Below are 9,354 nucleotides of genomic sequence, written 5' to 3' on the forward strand. Positions count from 1 at the left end.
TCCAACAGCACCATATTTTGAAATTCTCTCACATATTGCTTCTTTCATATTTCTGACATTTTCCTGATTGGTTGCCAATATTTATGTTAACACCCTTCCCTTTTTTCTTTATTACTGTCATATATTTTGTTGTTGTTAGGTACCATCGAGTGGATACTGACTCATAGTGATCCTATGCACAACAGAACGAAACACTGCCAAGTTCTGTGCCAACCTCACAGTTATTGCTATACTTGAGCCCACTGCTGCTGGTACTGTGCTAATCCATCTCATTGAGGGTCTTCCTCTTTTTCTCTGAGCCTCCAGTTTACCAAACATGATATCCTTCTCCAGGGACTGTTCCCTCTTGACAATATGTTTGAAGTATGAGGGACAAAGTCTGGCCATCCTGGCTTCCAAGCATTCTGGCTGTATTTTCAGCACAGATCTATTTGTCCTTTTTGCAGTCCATGGTACATTCAATATTTTCCTCCGACACCGTAACTCCAATCAATTCTTCTACGGTCTTCCTTATTCACTGTCAAAACTTCACATACATATGAGGCTACTGAAAATACTTTGGATTGGTACACATAAGTCCTCAAACTGAAATCTTTGCTCTTGGACACTTTAAAGAGGTCTTGTGCAGCAGACTTGCCTAATGCAATACATCATTTGATTTCTTGACTGCTGCTTCCATTGGTGTTGATGGTTGAGCTTAGCAAAATGAAGTCTTTATCAACTTCAGTCTTTTTTCCATCTATATGGACCTGGTTTATTTGTCCAGTTGTGAGGTTTTTGTTTTCTTTTCATTGAGGTGCAGCCCATATCAAAGGCTGTGGTCTTAGATCTTCATCAGTAGTATTTTAAGTCCTCTTCACTTTCAGCAAGCAAGGTTGTATCATCTGCATATCAGAGGTCTTTAATGACACTTCCTTCCAATCCTGATCCATGTTTTTCTTCATAATCCAATTTCTCAAATTATTTGTTCAGCATGCACACTGAATAAGTGGAAAAATAAAATTCTGGTGCACACTTTTCCTAATTTTAAACCATTCAGTGTTTCATTGTTCTGTTCAAACAACTACATCTTGATTTATGTATAGGTTCCTCATATGTACAATTAAGTGTTCCAGAATACTCTCTCTCCACAATGTTTTCCATAGTTTGTCATGATCACAGAACTAAACGTCTTTGCATAGTCAACAAAGCACAGGTAAACCTCTTTCTGGTATTCTCTGATATCAGCTATGATATCCCTTATTGCATGTCCTTGCCTGAATCTGGCTTGAAATTCTGGATATTGCTCTGGCAATGTTTTGTTGCAGAAGTTTTTGTATTACCTTTAGCAGAATTTTACTTGGAGGCGATATTTATGATATTGTCTTGTTGATTTCCACATTCCAACAGGCCATGTCTCTTTAAATGGACACAGATATGAATCTTCTCCAGTCAGTTGACCAGATAGTTGTCTTCCAAATGTCTTGGCATAAATGAGTGAGCAGGGCTGCATCAGTTTTTTGGAAGAATTCAATTTGCATTCCATCAATTCTCATTACTTTGTTCTTTGTCAATTCCTTCAATACAACTTGGAATTGTTCTTGAAGTATCATTGGTTCTGATCATATACTATCTGTTGAAATGGTCAATTATCAACCATTTCTTTTTATTGCAGTGACTCTGTGTATTCCTTCCATCTTCTTTTGATGCTTTCCACATCATTCAAAATTTTGCCCATAGATTCCTTTAATAATGCAAGTTGAGGCTTAATTTTCTCTTCAGTTCCCTCAGCTTGAGAAATTATGATAGTGTTTTTCCTTTTGGTTTTCTAACTCAAAGTCTTTGTACATCCTGTTATATTATTTGACTTTGTATTCTCAAGTTGGCCTTTGACATTTTCTTCTCAGCTCTTTTACTTCCTTATTTCTTCCATTTACTTTAGCACCTTTATACTGAAGAGCAAGTTTCAGAGTCTCTTATGACACCCATTTTGGTCTTTTCCTTCTTTCTTATCTTCTTAATGAGCTTTTACTTTCTTCCTGTATGACATTCTTGATGTCATCCCACAAGTTTTCTCATCTTCGGTTTAATGCATCAAATTTGTTCTTCTGATGATCTGTAAATTCAGGTGGCATATGTTCAAGGTCTTATTTTGGCTCTAGTGAACTTGTTTCAATTTTCTTCAGTTTTAGCCTAAACTTGAATATGAGCAATTGATAATGTTTTCCTCAGTCTGCCCCTGGCGTTGTTTTGGCTGGTGATATGGAGCTTTTAAACCATCTCTTTCCAGATGTAGTCAATTTTATTTCTGTGTATTCCTTCTGGTGCGGTCCATGTGTATAGTCTTCTTTTATGTTATTTAAAAAGGTATTTGTAATGAAGTAGTCATTGGTCTTGCAAAATTCTATCAGGCAATCTCCAGCACCGTTTCTATCATCAAAGCTGTATCTTCCAACTACTGATCCTTCCTCTTTGTCTCCAACCTTTGCATTTCAATCACCAGTAATTGTCAGTACCTCTTGATTGCATGTTTGATCAATTTCATACTGAAGAAGTTGGAGAATTCTTCAAATTCATTATCACTGGCTTTAGTGGTTGGTGCATAAATTGAATAATAATGGTACTAACTGGTTTTTCCTGTAGGCATATGAATATTCTCCTATTACAGACTGTATTGTACTTCAAGACAGATCTTAATATGTCCTCTTTGATGATGAATGTGACGCCATTCATTTTCAATTTGTCATTCCCAGCATAGTAAATCATGTGATTGCGAGATTCAAAATCGCCAATGCCAGTCAATTTCAGCTCACTAATTCCTAGTATATAGAGTTTTATCCATTCAATTTCATTTTGGGCAATTTCCAATTTTCCTAGAGTCCTTTGTCCATTCCATGTTCTGATTATTAATGGCTGCTGACAGCTATTTCTCTTCATTTTGAGTTGTGCCCCACCAGCAAATGCAGGTCCCAACGGCTTTTACTCCATTTGCATCATTATGGTCAACTCTACTTTGAGGAGGCAGCTCTTCCCCTGTGTTATTTTGAGTTCCTTCCAACTGGAAGGACTCATCTTCTGGCACTATATCTGACAATATTCTGATGCTCTTCATCATGTATCAGTAATCAATATTTTGGTGCTGACAATGTTCCTCTGCTATCCACAAGGTTCTTAGTGACTAAATATTCAAAAGCAGTCTGTTTCTCCTTCTTCCCAATCTATCTTTATCTGGAAGCTCAACTGAAACCTGTCCACCATGGGTGACCCTACTGGCATTTAAAATACTGGTGGCATAGCTTCCAGAATCTCAGCAACATGCAATCACAGAAACATGCAAAATACCACAGTACTACAAAGTTATAGATGATTGGTGGTTATATTGCTTAGGTGTCCTACTTGCTTTGTAATTAAGCACCCAAATGCTAACCTTATGTCATCGGTTTGAACCTACCAGTTACTCTTAGGGGAAAAGATGTAGCATTCTGCTTTTATAAAAATTACAAACTCTGGAGCAGCTTCACTTTGCCCTGTTTGGTTACTATGAGTTGAAATCCATGGCAACTAGCTTACCTAATGGGTTTACTATATCTCTTCCCAATTTTTATTTTTCAGAGTCCTAGTTCAGTAGTTCTCGTACCACACTGTTGTCACTCCTTTCTCTAAATGTTACCCTTATTTAAATGCCCACCCTTTACCCTTCTACCAACAACTATGAAGTCCGTTGTGGCACTGTGGGATAATGCAGTAGAACACAAGTTTGATTTGAACCACAAGGTCAACAGTTCAAACTCACCATCTACTCCTAGGAAAACCTATACAGGGTCACTATGAGTCAGAACTGACTCGACAGCACTTAACAGCAACAATAACATGGAGCCCTGGTGTGGCATAGTACAATAAGCACTGAACTGCCAACTGAAAAGTTGGCAGTTCAAACCCACCAGCTGCTCCTCAGAAACCCTATCAAGGTTGGCTATGGACTGACAAAACAACACTTAACAAAAATAACAACTGTGTTCTTTTTTAAAAGTACATATCAAACAGAGTTCATAAGCTATTTCAGATAAGAAAGCTTTGCTTAGGTAAACTATTGTGGAAAGGACTGTAAAGTGTGGAAGTGATGAAACAGATGAATGTGAAATACCTTGCCATTATTTAGGGAAGAAAAGATAAAGGAACTGAAAGAGAAAGTGGGCTATCATGAAAATCATGTAGAGGAATATGTATAAAATCTAATTCTTAGTGCTTGCCAGTGATATGGCCTTTGAAAAATCACTACTGGTTTTTAAGATTTAGTTCTTTCATTCCTAAGGTGAAGGTTGAAGTGTCTATCCTATGTATTGTTGAAAGCATTTGAGGAAATATTTGTTCCAAATTTGATTCATAGGAAATGTTCCATAAATTGTAGCCATTTTTACAATCAAGATTTGTGCAATTAGGTTGAAAAAGGAGATCAAGGAAATGAGGGACAGAAGAAAAAAGAACTCCAAGATGTTAAGCTTGAATGATTAGTATAACAGGGATACTCCTTGAATTATTTCTGGCTTTCTAGATGTCTAGTTTGCCCTTAACTTGACATAATATGGGGGGATTTTTGTTCTCATTTGGAAACATTTGCCATCCTTAAAAAGATATATTCCCAACTATACTCATGTATCATTTTTCAGCTAACTGTGCTTTTTATGAGTTTCTTTGTGCAGGGACATGGGGAAAAGGGGACAGTGACTGGTAGAAGGAAAAAGAGGCAATCAAAATGAAATTCATTGCTGTCGAGTTGATTGAGACTCATAAGAACCCTATAGGACAGAGTAAAACTGTCCCATGGGGCTTCCAAGACTGTATATCTATACTGAAGCAGACTGTCATATCTTTTTCCTGCAAAAGATACAAAGGAAGACAAAAAAAGTGGGAAGAAAAAAGAAGGAAGTGGAAGGTGGTAGAAACAAGGGATTACATGGCATCATTTTTTGATTCATAGCTTACACTTTTCCTAGGTTTGCTCTAGGGTACTTTCAAATAGTGTACAGATTTCCTGCTGATTATTGACTCTGCTTTACAATACCTCTATTTTGTAACAGTTTGTTTTCTAAAGTTAAGTAACTAAGTTACAGAAATTTTTTTTTTATAAAGTGTTCATTCTTCAGAAGACATTGATTTCTATTATGTTCAGTCCACACATTCTTCCATCAAGGATTTCTTTTTACTATTCAAGTTCAAGTCTATAGACATTTTATCCTAAAATAAATTATTCTTGCTGATAGGAGTGACTTTTACCAATATGATATGGATAAAGTTTTCTATTATAAGCAATTACTATGCTGAAAATTATAATTTTTCCAGTCACTGTATTTCTAGCTCAGAGTAATTTATCATTTTCAAATTTCTGTACTGCATCTCATTGTCAATTTCTAAAACTATTAGATGGACCAATAAAAAGCACATACTTTTATATGGTAAGAATTTGATGCCATACTGATTTCTGCTATTCCTCCTCCCATCTCTTCGTATTCTTTCTCTAAATATTATGACGGAATACCTTATATCCTCTTCCACTCTTTCATTTTCCAAGCATCTGAAATTAAAGTTACATAAGTGTCTTTTCATTCTTCAATTTATTTATTGGAACTTTAAAAAATATGAGTTTGGAAATTTTTACAGAGCCTGCTTAATTTTTCTATTTCCTTCCAGGGTTAAATGGACTGATATGACAAACAATTTAATTGTTTTCATTTGGTACTTGATTGCTGTCCTTGTGTGGCACTATAGGATAAGCACGGGGCTGAAAGGTAGACCTGAACCATAAGATCGACTGTTCAAACTCACCAGCTACTCCTTGGAAACTCTATACAGACTGGCTATGAGTTGGAACTGACTTGAACAACAACAAATTCATCACTAGAGGGAGAGAGGTGGCTCAATACAATAAGCACTGGACTGCATAAACAAGATTTTTGGGAGAATGACGAGATTTTTCTGTCCCCACATAAATTTAAGGCCTCAGAAACCCAAACAGTCAGAACTATGAGTCAGACCAACTTGATGACACTTAACAACAATTCAGCACTGGAAGGAGTCCTGATACTGTAGCTGGATTGTTAGCTGCAAGGTCAATAGTTCGAATCTACCAACCATTCCATGGGAGAAAGATGAAGCTTTCTGTTTCCATACAGATTTATAGCCTCGGAAACCATATACAGAGTCACTATGAGTTGGGATGGACTCAGTGCTACACAACCATCACCACCGCCATTCAGTCCCCAAATTTGGAAGACACCTACCTGACTAACCAATATTTGTGCTCATTCCAAAGTAAGGTAATCCAATGGAATGTGGAAATCATTGAACAATATTATTAGTATCATATGCAAATAAAAGTATGTGCACCTAATTAAAAAATAAATGTAGGTGAGTTTTCAAGATGGTGGTGGCTGGGTAGCTGACCAAAAGGCAGGGATGAAGACACCTATGAAGCAAATGAAACTAGGAATCACCCTCGCCCCCTCCTGGCTATACCGGGAGCCCAACAGAAGTGTTTCGTTTTTTTCTTTTTTTTTAATAACAAGTAAACCATACAGATTGCCATCACAGGATGGAGATCTACATCATCCACCATGAGTGGAAATTTTATGAACCCCACAGACCAGGCATGAAAGGAAGCCCAGAGAAGAGAATCAAAAAAAGAACAACAAAAAAAAACATAGGATGTTACGAGCTTGGTTTTAAAGATGAAGGATCCCAAACAGATTATTTGTGACAGGAGAAATTAGATGAAATGGAGTTTAATCCAGTGCAACAGCCAAAGTTAAATGAATAGATTCTGAAAAACAAGTGTAAAAAACTGCAGAAAACCTTTGAATGTATTCTAGGACTCTATGAAAAAGAGAATCCAGATATTTACAAACAATTTTAAAACTCAGAGTAGAATATGAACAGAAGAGGATTCAACTTAGCCAATATTTTGATGCTGTTAACAATGCTCAACTTGTGGAAGTTGAGAGTATTTCTTTGCCAGATATGCCCCATGCTCCTCCCAACATCATGCTTGATCCAAGACATTCCACTTCCTGGTGCTCAGCCATCCTCCATCCTTAAGAAGACTTCAGTTTATGGACTACCAACTCGGGCAGTTTCTATACTTCTTCTTTTGGGACATGGTGTTCCACATTTGTCCCCTGGTAGAAAGCCTACTGGTCCTCCCCCTTGTCCACTTCTTCCTCAAATCTTACATGTGTATGGCCATAAAGTGGACTTTGCCCTAGATCTTCCCCCTCCTAGGCAAGATGAAGATATGTTATGCAGTCCTGAACTTGCTCAGCGAGGCCATGATGCTTATGTTTCTAGCACAGTGAAGATGATGACTATCCTGAAGACATGGCTCAAGCTAAGCATGATGATAGCACTGATGACAGACCAGATGGAGACAGTGAGGGGGATGACTTTGTGCACCGTGATGATAACAAGAGAGACAATAATGAAGAAAAGAAGTCTGAGTGTGCGATTTGCCAATATGCCTGGAAAATTAATGAAGAAAAAGAATAATACGAAGAGACTGACTCCTCTTCAAGCCATGATGCTTTGAATGGCAGGCCAGGAAATCCCTATGGAGGGACAAGAAGTAGAGGAATCCTCAGAAGATGATGATGAAGATGATGAAGATGATTTTGAAGCAGAGAAACAATCACAAAAGCAACATAAAGAGGAATCACTTTCTGATGGCACATCTACTAATTCTTCACAGCAGCAGGCTCTTCCACAGTCTGTTACTCCTTCTCAGATACAGGCACCTCCCATGCCAGGACCACCACCCTTTGGACCACTGCCTGCTCCACCTTAAAGGCCACTTGGACCACCTACAGGCCTTTCTCCTGGACCACTTCCAGGAGCTCCTCCATTCCTGAGGCCACCTGGAATATCAAGACTCCGAAGGCCTTTACCCTGACTTTTACCTCCAGGACTGACCCCCAGGTCCCCCTCCTGGCCCTCCTCCTCAGGCACCTCCTCCAAGTCTAACTTCCCCTGCACCTCCAGGTATCCCTCCACCTCGTCCTGGCATGATGTGCCCACCTTTGGTGCCTCCACTTGGACCTGCCCCACCTGGGCTTTTCCCACTGGCTCCCTTGCCAAACCCTGGGATTTTAAGTGACCCACCCAACTTGATTCAGCAACCCAAAGCAGATGATACAAGCGCAGCCACCACTGAGAAGAAAGCTACAACAACCATCAGTGCCAAGCCACAGATCACTAATCCCAAGGTGGAGATTACTCCATTTGTGCCCACTGCATTGAGAATATGTCGGGAGAGTAAAGGGGTTACAGCTACTCCCCAAAGGAAATCAGAGGATGGTTCTGCTGTGCCTCTTGCCAAAGCAGCCCCCAAATCCGGTCCCTCTGTTCCTGTTTCAGTACAAACTAAAGATTATGTGTATGAAGCATTCATGAAAGAGATGGAAGGGCTACTCTGACAGCTTTTGATTCAGAACAGCCTTCTGTTCACATCAGAGGTTCATGGAGAAAGAGGCTCTCATTAAACCTAGGTGAACGAGCTACTTCCACTGTCAGAGTATTTTCTAATTCCAGCACAGGAATATCCTAAAGCTTAGTCTTGATCAGAATTTACTGCATATAAGGAGGATGTTTCATTAAAAATAGATTGGTTATTAAAGCAGTGCTACTAACATCCATTCCCTTTCACACCATTTTCATCCTGTTTCTTTCCCTTCTCCAAATTTTTTGAGATGTGATCAGGGGAGTCTTAGTTACGTACTTGTTTGGACTCTTTGGTGTGCTATGGGCACTGGAGTAGAAATTTCTTAGAAACCATTTATCTCGCCCCATCTTGGCTTTTGTGTTTGAGTTATTTAAAATATTTTCTTGTAAATATTTTACTTGTAGTGAAATGGATCCCAATGTTATCCTATTACAAAGCAGGCTTGTGGCAAGAAAGTATACAATTCTTTGTTTAAAATTATTTCTCATTAACCTCAAAACAAAACAAAACAAAACAAAAAGCTCAACTGTAAAAGTGTATTAATACAGAACTACCAGAAACTCAAGCCAAGAAGACATGGAAATAGAGATATCATTGTTAACATCAGATGGACCTTGGTTGAAAGCAGAGAATATCAGAAAGATTTTATCTATGTTATACTGTTTCAAGATGTAGCATATGATCAAGAGCCAATGATATTTAGGGAGGAAGTCCAAGGGGGCATTGAAGGAATTGGCAAGGAACAAGGCACCAGGAATTGACAGAACACAAATTGAAATCTTTCAAGAAAGCACAAGAGGCACTCACCCATCTATGCCAAGAAATTTGAAAGACAATTATCTGGCCAAATGATTGGAAGAGATCCATATTTTTGCCCATTCCAAAGA

The 9,354-nt window shown here is 38.5% G+C and overlaps 1 pseudogene; it reads left to right on the top strand.

Annotated features, from left to right (window-relative positions):
• Positions 1 to 8,441, top strand: part of LOC102822891 — a 19,970-nt pseudogene extending 11,529 nt beyond the window's left edge.
• The last annotated feature ends 913 nt before the right edge of the window (positions 8,442 to 9,354 follow it).

Source organism: Chrysochloris asiatica, unplaced genomic scaffold (genome assembly GCF_000296735.1).
Source record: "Chrysochloris asiatica unplaced genomic scaffold, ChrAsi1.0 scaffold00011, whole genome shotgun sequence".
NCBI lineage: Eukaryota > Metazoa > Chordata > Mammalia > Afrosoricida > Chrysochloridae > Chrysochloris > Chrysochloris asiatica.